The sequence below is a fragment of the Sinocyclocheilus anshuiensis genome, unplaced genomic scaffold, assembly GCF_001515605.1.
Source record: "Sinocyclocheilus anshuiensis isolate Anshui unplaced genomic scaffold, SAMN03320099.WGS_v1.1 scaffold1903, whole genome shotgun sequence".
Classification (NCBI taxonomy): domain Eukaryota; kingdom Metazoa; phylum Chordata; class Actinopteri; order Cypriniformes; family Cyprinidae; genus Sinocyclocheilus; species Sinocyclocheilus anshuiensis.
Window position 1 is genome coordinate 56011 of NW_015552681.1, and position 12646 is coordinate 68656.

The following is a 12646-nucleotide window of genomic DNA, read 5'->3' on the forward strand; positions in this document are numbered from 1 at the left end:
ATGGACAGATAGTGTGAGTATTGGACGGACGGATGGATAGATTGAGTCTGATGGACGGACAGACAGATAAGAGTGAGTCTATTGGACGGACAGATGGATGGATAGATAGATAGAGTGAGTCTATTTGAAGGACGGACGGACAGATAGAGTGAGTCTATTTGACAGACAGACCGAGTGAGTCTATTTGACGGACGGACGGATGGATGGATGGATAGAGTGAGTCTATTTGACAGACGGACAGATAGAGAGATAGAGTGAGTCTATTTGACGGACAGATAGATAGATATATAGATAGATAGATAGATAGATAGATAGAGTGAGTCTATTTGACGGACGGATGGATGGACGGATAGATAGAGTGAGTCTATTTGACGGACGGATAGATAGATAGAGTGAGTCTATTTGACGGACAGACAGATAGATAGAGTCTATTGGACGGACGGACAGATAGATAGATAGATAGATAGATAGATAGATAGATAGATAGAGTCTATTTGACGGATGGATAGATAGATAGGTAGAGTGAGTGAGTCTATTTGACGGACGGACGGACGGACGGACGGATAGATTGAGTGAGTGAGTGAGTGAGTCTATTTGATGGACGGCTAGATAGATAGATAGATAGATAGATAGAGTCTATTTGACGGACGGACGGATGGATGGATAGATAGTGAGTGAGTCTATTTGACGGACGGACGGACGGACGGACGACGGATGGATAGAGTGAGTGAGTGAGTCTATTTGACGGACAGATGGACGGATAGATAGATAGATAGAGTGAGTCTATTTGACGGACGGACGGATCGATAGACAGATTTGATTGATTTTGTTATTATAGCTTGCATGAATATTGATTGATTGAGTGATGCAGCTGATGATGGTGTTTCTCAGCATAGAATATCTAATAGACTGTTAGAATGCCACTATGTAATTTTGCTGCCTTAAAGCTGAAGTTGTTTACAGGTTGGGTTTATCCTTGGACAGACTTCATTAGTTTTGAAGTTTCATTTCAAGGTTTGGGCCGTAGGGAATCTTTCTAAGTTCTCTCTGTAAGTCTATATGTTGGTTATAACGACCCAAAGCAATGATCCCTGCTAAAAAACGTTTTCAGACACAATCTCTTAAGACGGCCACTTTTTGAGGTATGATCGCTTTAGAATTCGCTTGGCTTTACACCGAGGGCCTTAATGCTGATCCTAAAACCACATTTTAAATAATTTGGTCCGCTGCCAGCAGAGACATTTTTAACCAAATACACGTCCATGCCTGGGCCTGTCTATCCCAAGGAGGTCTATAATTCCTAATTTCATCAGGTTTTGTGACATTAATGACACAACGAGCTCCATCTGCTTCTTTGGCCCTTACACTATTTGGAAAAAACTACTCGTACTAATATTAGGCCTATCAGTCTGATAGATTTAGTGGATATGATATAGAACCATCATATTCTGATCAGCAGTCCTATGATGATTCTACCAATATAGCAAAAAAATGTAATAAACGTTATGCAAAAAAAAAAAAAAAAGGTTAGTACTCTCTGAAAAATAACTTCTGAGATGTCAGAAGGGGCTTTTATCCTGTCAATCGCAGCAGGCAGTCCATATATGGGAAGCGGAAGCTGAGAACGCGATAGATTAAATTTGTAGCATTCTGTGCAAAATTTTTGTCATTTCCCATCTATCAACACCAGCATATACAGACAAACATCCTAAAAGGAATAGGAAAAGGAAAAGAAGGAGACCAAAAAGCGACAGAAAAAAAAGCAAAATGAGAGTAAACTCTGGCAAAGCATTTGATTGCTGGAGGGAGTCAGTCAAGAGTTTCAAAGTGCATGAAAATGGATGCCAAGCTGGCTTTGCTTCTGCTTGAAAGGTAAAAATACCAAAGGTTAGAAAGGTCATGTTTAGTTCTGGTGGAAGTTCATTATTTACAGTACTTTAATAGAGATTATGTAATTTGGCAAATATGTTTGTGAGTAAGCAGTAATATTCAATTTAAGAAAAAATGCATAAATTGAGTTCAAGATATATTCTTAGGAAACAAGACTCGATGATTATGAAAATGATTTTGCACTGTAATTTGTGTAAATTCAGATATTATTTGGTCTTGTGGGACATATGTAAATATATGTAATGGAAATAGTTTAAACAGGGCAGTACTGTACACAAAGACACATGTTCACTTTAATTAAAAATGATCATAACACATTATGCAAAAAGTATACTTATGTAACTGCATATTATCATACAATCAATTAATACAGCATGCGATCAATTAATACAGACCTCAATGGCTTACTCAATTTTAATATATTTCATTGTGTTTTTTAACATGTAAAACAAGACCAAAATCTGATGATAAAAAAAAAAAGTAAATTCAGATATAATTTTGTCATGTGGAATTTATGTAAATATCTGTTATGTGACAGCTTAAACAGGGCAGTACTGTCCACAAAACACTTTTTTATATATGCTGTCGTATGCTGTCCTTGCTGTCAAGCATGATGTCCGCCTTAATGTGCAGCACGTGGCCTCCGCAAGTCCTGTCAAAATGAAAAGAAGAAGAAAGAAAGAGGCTAACTCGCTTCTCTGGATTTAGAAATACATTTTTCGTTTAATTAGGATTGTGTCACATATTTTTTATTATATTTTTATTGTTAGGTTTACAATTTTGTTTTCTCAAAAAGACATTTAATGCCTGGGGTTGGTTAAGTAATTAAAATGGTTGAACGCTTGAGTTTGAAGCAAGTTTATAGCTGAAAATACATTTTGTTCCATGGAAAATGGAAGCTCATGGTCCTCTGCTTTTCGTCCTCTTAGGCTCATAAATTGTTCAGTGGGTTTCGTAAATGAATAAATCAAGTATCCAGAGGTTCTGAATGAGTTGTCAGTAACACATGTGCATCTTTGTATTTCGGGATTTCATATTTTACCAACAGATTTCAGATGTTGTTATTTGACCTTCAAAGACATGCTGGTTATCAAATACATGTGGTACAACTTATGTAATAATTTTTGGTGTTATATCCACAATTCTTTCAAGCAGTGTGTTCCTTTGAGAGGAATGCAAGAGGATAAGAAGCTAAAACAGCCTAACATGGGTTGACTAGTGTAGTTTATAGAGCATACAGTATATAAAGCTATAGAGTGCTGCAGCCGTGACGTCAAAACCCGGAAGACTAATTCGCCACTGGTTTAATGGAGATTTTCCTATGGGATTTTATAATGTTTTTTTTTTCAATTCATGAGTAAAGTAAGGTCTGTGGTTAACATACATTGATGATACTTTGACATTTTTGTCTATAATCTGCACACACTCATGCCCCCAAATTTTCATTTCATTTCTTTTTTTTTTTTTTTTTTTTTTTTTTAAATAAACATTTCTGCTGAAGAATTTGCATTTTCAGTATGGGTGTGTGTAATTCAATAGAGCAAAATGTGAAAGTGCTGTCAAGTTATTTTTTACCAAAGACCCCATTATAAAAACCCATAGGAAAATTTCGAGGGAACCCATGGTGAATTAGTCTTCTGGGTTTTATCTATCTATATATATCTATATCTACACTTCATCTGATGATTTTTCATAGGATTTAATTTATTATTAATGTTAGATAATTCTGCATGTGCTTAAAACTCATTGTTTTCTATTGAATGATAACAGCATTTGAAATGGTGATTGTTCCAAGGTGGTCTATGCGTTGATGTGTCTGAATGAGGTATCTCCGTATAGATATCTATGATATTACAGACTTGAATATGAATTGCTACATGCTAATTATAGAGGCATGTGTTATTGAACTAAGAGTATTTTCATTATAGACAGTACTGATTGGACAAAATGTGTGACTGCAGGATGAATCATTTTACATTTTGTCAACCTTTAGGACTACACTGTCTTATGCAGTAGATGTCAGTAGAAGGAATAGTTCACCCCAAAATTTTTTTTTTTCTTCAGTAGAGTAGTAAAGATTTTTAGCTGAAATCATGGTCCTTGGTGATTCATAAATGCAAGTCCATGCTACTGTCACTATTCGAGTCAAAAAAGCATATACAGAATTAATTAAAATTAAAATGAATCCATGTGACTCCTGACAATATATTCAGGTCTTATGAAGCGAAACGATCAGTCTGTGTATACGTCATTATGCGACAGAAAGCTCACCCTCTAGACTCTCATGAAAGCATTCAGGACTGTTTGCCTGAGGCTATGGATTACAGATAATAATGTTGTAAATTATGTTCAGTTTCTTGCACAGGCTTATTTCGCTTCATAAGACCTAAATGTATATGGTCAGGAGCCACGGGTATTAATTTTGTGTTGCCTGTATATGCTTTTTTGACTCTCAAAGTGATGGTAGCAGTGGACTTGCATTTTATGAATAACCAAGGACCATGAATTCAGCTAAAAATCTTCTTAACTGTTCTAATGAAGGAAAACGTCACCTACATCTTATGGCCTGAGGGTGAGTAAATTAACAGCAGTTTTTCATTTTTGGGCAAACTATCTCTTTAAAGCTCACAGAGATGGCGATTACATGGGGTGTTTAACTCCTCACAGAGAAATTCACCGTCTCGCATCCCAGTTGTAGATTACATTGTTATTTTCAGTGTTAGTGCAAATATCAGTGCACCAAGAGAAATGCCACCACACACACACACACACACACACACACACACACATTCAAACACTCACAGATGGGTCCTGACTGCAGTCACCTTAGTGAGGTTGATTTGACATAAATTTCTGCAGACAGCTCCCAAATGCATCCTCTACACTTCCCTGAGTTGTGCTTCACTCACAATGTCACCTGCTTTTTTCCCCCGTTTGCTAGAAGCAGAAAAGTTCATTTTACAGAGAACCCACCCCCCACCCTCTCGCTCGATTGATTACTTGTCACCCCTTGAGTTGCTTCCTTACTTTTGTCACTTCAAATTCTCCCCATCATCCATCTAAGGCTCACAAGGACCCACACTATGTCAAAGAGTTATTTAAGTGAACCCCCTCAAATTGAGTTGTTGATGAAGCCACGCTCTGAGCTGAGAGATTTAGAGGACTGAAGCTAAACTGCAGCATCTAGAGCCAGGGAGAGGCATTTGTCTCTGCCACAGTGTCGGCGGGACATCAAGGACTCTGATGTTTGTTAGCGGGGGAGCGAGGCTCAGCTGGAGGTGCAGGTACAGGTAGGATGAGCTGATGCAGGGTGACAGCAGTTCCAGGTAGCTGCCGCTGCTGAATCCGTGGGGAAATGCTGAGATCAGCAGTCTGAAGTGAAGTTAACAGAACAGGCAGCTTGCAAAAGTGCAGGGAGGAGTGCGAGGTGAGAAGGCACAGCAAACACGACTGAGCAGATGGGAATTTCTTATTGTTTACCAGAATCTGCTCATAAGGGAACGTGCTTTGGTTGTGAAAGAGCTTTTTTTTATTTTTTTCTCGATTGAGCTCAACATTTTTAATATAGAAAAACCAGTGCATAACCTCAATTTATTACACTCTCTTGAAAGGAAAAGCAGAGTTTATACAATATTTGCATGTTGCAACATGTTTGTAATATTCCAAATCCAGCTAAATGTTTGTCCAGAGCCTTTGTGTTAGCTTTGATGTCTATAACACACATCCTTAAGCAATTCTGCATGCATTTTGACCATCTGGAGAAATAAAAGGTGGAGAGTTTTACTTTACTGCCCATATATTAGGCTTGCAAAGTTGGCCCTAGATTGTCCACGCCATCAGGGTGCAGTGAAATAGGTCACGATTCCACCATAAAAAGAGCTTCTCTTGGTGATAATTAAGGTAATAAGAAAGAAAACACATTTTGAGTGGGTGTTTTTTTTTTTTTTTTTTTTTTTGTAAGTGTTTACAGGGAGTTTATGGGGAACATGCTGTTGTCAATTCCAATTAAAGAATAAGCTCTTTGAAAGACAATTTGAGGAAACCAAGAACCTGTAGTGTGTAGATGAAAGTTGTGAACCAGAAATTATTATCAAAATAAGGTATTAAAATGAGGAATCAGTTTCTTTACACTGTGTGCATTTGAACGACCTGTCAGCAAGCCTGCTCTGTGATTTAATGCATCAGTGAAGGCTTTTGCTTTCTTTTGCTAGACAGAAAATGAGACAGTAATTTATGTAGTTACTAAGCATTGTCAAGACTCTCACCAGATTTACCGACAGGACAAGCAGTCAAAAACAAACTGTTCCTAAAACACCAGGGGATTTCAATTCTTTAAGTCATTTTTTTGGAAGATTTTCCCCTCCATTCCATTCCATTCCTTTCCTGTCCAAAGTTTCAGTGCCTTTGATCGTGGAATTGGAAGCAGAAGATGTGGTGCACATTGTGGAGAGAGCCAGCAATGGATGCTGCTTCTGGTTAAACAGAGGGATTAAACCTCGCAATCTTGTTTGGTGCACAGTCTGTTATTCAGTTCATATTCACATTGTGAGGATGTTACCAAGGAAAGGAAAGGCTGTTTACAAGTCTATAGCTTTCGCCATGTTTCAGAACAATGTAATCCTTGGCACTTTCAGTTAATAGGGTACAAAATAGGGCCTGAAACTTTTAGAAACTTTATATGGGACTATATATGAGACGTGGAACTAAATATGGGAAATGTCTAAAAACACATTAAACCCTTTGTGATTTTATTTTCAGGCAGTAAACAGATAAACACCAATATTGCATTATTATTATAATATTGATATTTTTATAACTAGACATACGTTACATGATAATAAAAAAGAAAATATATAGAAAATATCACAATACAGTTTATGATAATGATATTTATTTGATATTTGTATTACAATAACTTGAGTAACAGGGTTTTCACAATTTTAGGGAAATTAACATTTTTGTGAAATTATGTCGTAACAGGGTTGCAGAATGTGGGATACAGTGAAGTATGGTTTTGTTAATTAAAATTATTTCATAATTAATATTTTTTTTACTACAATGAATATCAGTTAATGAATATCAATTCATCAGATATTTCATATAGATTTTGAATATCAAATCATCAGATATTCATATAGATATTTAACAGATAGACATTGTTCTATTGATGTGTTTAAAACTAGCTTCTATTTTATGTTAGATAACATCTAAATAAAGCGAAGGATTTGTGCTTATATTAATCTAACACTTAACACTCTAAAAATGATTATTGGAGTATGTTTTACAAGAAAATACTATTTTAGTCTTTCTACTTCAAATTTCACTTTTAATAAAGTCTGTTACTTCCCGTTTCTTTGTAATTATTTGTGAAACTTACTCGCAATTTCAACGATATTTTTTCAGTGTACCATATTCAGAAAAGCGCCCTTTATTTTTGATCATGATTGTGCAAAAGCAAATCTGTTGTCTTCTAATCTAAATCCTTTTCCTATTTCCTCTGTGCTGTGAGTGCACATTGAGACAGTCGATTTAGAGGAGGACGTGTTTCCTGCAGGAGACACCTTGTCTATGAAACTCCCTCTAATGAGGAGCGCCTGTGTCGCTGTGTGTAACCACGGTGACAGTCTTCCTGATCCAATTTCGAGGCAGATTCCACTGGCTGCTGTCACAGGCATGTCTCATACAGCCCACTCGCGCTTTTGTCCCACAGTTCTGTATTGGTGACTTTTCATTTAGAGCTAAGTCAATGCAAGGGAAAAACCAGAAGACCTTGAGGTCCTCCCGGACCATAGTGTGCACTGCTGATCTGGCATATGGCAGCTCAGTGGGTTTATTGTGTGCTTCAGCAGGGAGCTCTAACAGTCTTCCTCCATTAAACAGCACAAAGGAATAACCTTCACCTGAACCCACTCGGGATATCACTATCGAGGTGCAGTCGACTCTTCATCTCCATTGCTTGAGAGAATGATGTACCTACTAATGTGTTAGATGCATTCCTTGAAAATCCCTAGCCATTCTTCATAGTCTACTCAGCCATGTGATCTCACAAACTGATGACACAGATAAAGTGGGTTTAAGATTTTATTGGCAATTAAAAAAGTTTTACACAAAGAAAATGAATGGTCATATGAGTAGTCGAATAAACGCTGTTTTATTTTACACAGAGAGGGTCGCCTGATGTGGGCAGCCATTTTGAGATCACATGACCAGTCGAATACCGTTCATTTTTATCTCTTTTAAATCCCTTTATTGGTCACTTTTGCTCACAGAATAAATCAATCATGTCCGTCTGTAAAAGGTGGGTTGCTTTTCATTCGCTAAGGTTTGTGTTTGCGGGATGCCTCATCCACACCTCTAGGTGTCAGTATGTATCCAAGACAAGACAACTATCAACACAACAAATAATAGCCTGCTGAGAATACTGAAGGCGCCTTTGAGAATAAGAAAATGTGCATCGAAACGGGCTTATAGGTTTGTACATGTGTACAAGATTGTGTGTTTATTTCAGAAAACTGAACATCAGCTTTCATAACAGTGCCAGACTGCTCCCTTTACTACTCCTTTCTGTTTTCTTTCTGGTCCTGTAAATGTCATTCATAAATCAAGCAGCCCAGAGATGCTGCTCTTGACTTCTTGAAGGTCTCCAACCAAAACCTTCCTATAAAGTCATTTTTCTTGTGGGTTGAGCCACTGTATAAAATCATGACTCCTTCAACGAAGTGAAAGCAAAACAGTTTGAAACGGAAAATAAACTGTTGAGGTATAAAAAACCCTCATGAGAGTTGTAAGAAATGCGTGGTGATGTAATTTTTTCTTCATATGCAAATGTCTATCCACCAAAGCAGGGTTTTGTGCTTTAGCTGGAAGGCATGGCAGTAAACCACGCTGGTGTTAAGATGTAAAATATGTTAGTGTGGTGTATGACCTACTTTTCAGTGGTTGTTCATAATATATTCATTGGACTCAACAGATTTATTGTTTCCTTAAAGGAATAATTCACCTAATAGTTCCTTTTTTAAGCAAACGTCACAAATTATTCTTTTAAAAAGATCAAATTATCTATGAAATCCTTGCCCGTTTTATTTCTGCTTGTGCCCACATTTTGGCACCACATGATTTTCAAGCAGTAAACAAGTAGGTAAATACCAATATTACATCAATATTACAATAATAATATTATTAGCAATATACAATAAACATTATAAATGAATATAATGTAAAAATATAATAACATTAAATCAAAAATCACTCAAGCTGTTTACTGCCGAAGGGATTTTGACGGACATATGTTTTATAAATAGTATTAAGTGAAGCAATTTTGTTGATTTTTTTTTGCTAATAATAATAATAAATGATGCCAAACTACTTAAGGTTTTCTTTTGAGGCTTTTTTTCTTCATATCAGGACAGTTGTATCATTACTTGACTTTATGCCCCCAAAAAGTTGATCTTAAGAGCCCTGTTCATTGGATATTACATGGAATAGAGCAGCATGAACATTCTTCATAACACCTTCTTTTGTTTTCCACAGAAGAATGGCTGTAGAATGACATGAGGGTGAATAAATGTTGACAGAAGTCTCATTTTTGGGTGAACTATGAACTAAGGGTCTTGTCAGTACTTGTATTCCTGCGCTTGTATGCCTCTAAGTGTATGTTCATGTGTCTGTTCAGCAGCAGCCGTTTAACCCAGCAAGTCACGTGACGTGAGTTTGTGCAGAAGGAGTTTCAGGAGGAGAGGGGAGAGAGGGAGCAGAGGAACAAATGTGAAACACACGTCCTGGCGGGACACACTGGCTCAGCCATGGTTCGTTTGAGAGCCAGCAGCGACGGCAACATAGATCCAACTCTCTTTTACAGCCTCTAACCAGTAACTTACAACTGCCAGCTGTGGGCCCTATCCAGTCTCCGATTAAAACCAAAGGCTAAGTAAGACAGCATATATGTCAGCTTGCGGAAGTGTCCTTCTCTTCCCGGATCCACATGAGTGAATCATATGATGGACGTGGAACAGGAGAGGAATTCAAACAGTGTGATACATGCATTAGGACATGTTGTTGATAATATCATCAGTCGTAATGTAAATTAAGTAGCCAATACATCTCAGGGACTTTGGATGGTTCATGGCTGGACATGTTTAGACTTTAGGTTGTATGTGAATCCAGCTGCAGTATGTATTTGTTGGTTTATGAATCTAAAGGTTGTGTTTAGCTGCAGTATGCATTTATTGTTTTTTCCCTTCAGGCTCTATTACATTAAGTTTGCTGACTCATCTTTTTGTCTACAGTGGGCAGTAAATGGGTAGAAACAGCAATAGTCTATTGTTGCATAACAATATTGTGTTTGCAAATTAAATTTTCAATTTAAAAATGTATTTTGTGTTGCATTTTTTGTTTGTATGACATGCATTTAAATTATTTATGTATGTATATATATATATATATATATACTGTACATACATACATAATTATATGTAATGAAGAATGTTTGCAAAACATATTTATTTCATTCATTTATTTGAATTTAATTTGTGCTTATAGTTTCATAGTGTACTGTTTTTTACAGTCTTATCGGATTCAAAATTCTTTTCTGTAACCAGTTCTGTAAGTAAATAGTTCATTTTTATAAAACTCTCTTGTGAATGCAGTGCAAATAACAGTCCATTACTGCAAGTGATATAGCATAAATTGCATAGCCTAAAGTATGTAAGCATAGGCCAAGTGGTATAAAGCGAATTAATTCATATTTTCACTCGATAGCTTTTGGAGTTGAGAGTGTCTGCTTTTGTGTTCCACAAAAAAACAAAACAAAGTGGGGATAGGTAAATAATTAGTTTTAATATTTAAATAATAATATTTTTGGTAACTAGGGGCATCTCTGTAATCAAAGGAAAAATTATTGGAAAAATCAGATTTTAAATGGTTACCAATGTCAGGTTGTTTGCACTTCATAGAGTAAAGCTCTATGGGTCCTTGCATGTTATCATCAGTGCACAACATTCTGTAAAATACACTGAAGTACTTTGTACTTTTAGAGCCTTTACCTCACAGAGGTGGTTGGAGAAGTAAAGGTGCTGACAGATAGATGGCACATGATCCATTTCCTCCTGCACCACAGAGATGCATTAGACATTATTTTCCCAAGAACCCAGCATTCAATCACACCAGATGATTTATTTCAATAATCCACTAACTTCATAACAGAGCAGGATGCGTCTTCTCCAGTGGCTGTGTGGTCCTGTAGAAGAATATAATTTATGACATTAAAATACTATGACAGATGTACTCATTTTTAGTTACAAGAAATAGAAAGAGGAAAATTAGGAATAATTTATACAAGATGCCATCCAAAAAAGAAGCCACAAACAAAGCATTTTGCTTTTCCATGAATGTAATGCTACTGTTTATATGCAAGTGCCAAATGCTAGTACTCACCTTCTCATTCTGAAATTTCTTAATAGGAAATGAACATCTTAATTTATTTTCCTTCTGAAATGTTAAACAAATCATGGGTCAGAGTTTGGCTGGTTAGTTATGGCAGTTGCCCTGCCAGTAGATGCCGTAAGTCAGTGGTGTAATGTAACGAAGTAATAATACTTCGTTACAGTACTTAAGTATTTTTTGGGAGTATCTGTACTTTACTTGAGTTTTTATATTTGAGCCAACTTTTACTTTTACTCCACTACATTTCCTAATTAAAATGTATACTTTTACTCCGATACATTTCCCCGAAGTATATTCGTTACTTACTACAAAACAAAGTCAGAAGAACACGGACTGCAGGAAAGCAGGTTTGACGAATCGGTGGTCTGGCGCTTGCAAGTTAAGACTCCTAAAAACACCTTTGCTCATGTGCAAACAAATTAATCACGGATGATTAATTATCCACTCAAGTCGAGTCTGGGGTGTGCGATATACAGCATCGTCTGCGATAATATGGTAAGTGTTGTTGTAATGATCTGACATTATCAAGTAGACTATATCACCAAATCACACACACAGAGTGCACGCACGTTGATTTATTAGTCTATTAAAACTCAAAATTCCAGGCATCAATAAATATCACATACTTTAAGACTTTTACTCAAGTAATATTTTAAACAGTGACTTCAACTTCTACCAAAGTCATTTTCTGGTAAGATATCTGTACTTTTACTTGAGTATCGCTTTCAGGTACTTTATACACCACTGCCGTAAGTGCACTATTAGGGAAGAAAAAAGCCTGTTTCTTAATTTATGGCCATGTAAAGTAGCCATTGTTACATATCACTTTTTTTTTTTTTTGTTGCAAGCAATATGAATATGAATCGAATATTTAATTATATTGATGCTTTCTTAGTGCCTAAATCTCTTAAAATCATGAAACAATATATATGTCCCTGTCTGCTTAGAACAGTCAGTGTGAAGGATTTGAGTTTGGGTTGTTTAGATGTAAGCTACGTTTATGCGTTAAAGGTAATATTAGGCTATTATTATTATTATTATTATTATTATTATTATTATTATTCAAAAGTATTAGTTTCTGTCAATTACGAAGCATGGCTGGTCATGTGATGCAAACATGGCGGTGCCCATGAGGGGGCGACCCGCTCCATGTAGAAAAACAACTTTTTTCTGGAATCTAGAAGACTGACATGATTGCCTTCTACTATGAGTATACATTGACTAATTTCTTTGTGTGTAAAACTTTAGGGAAAATAAGTTGTAATACAATACTCAAACACTATTTATTTTTTCTTTTTATAGCCTATATACTGTA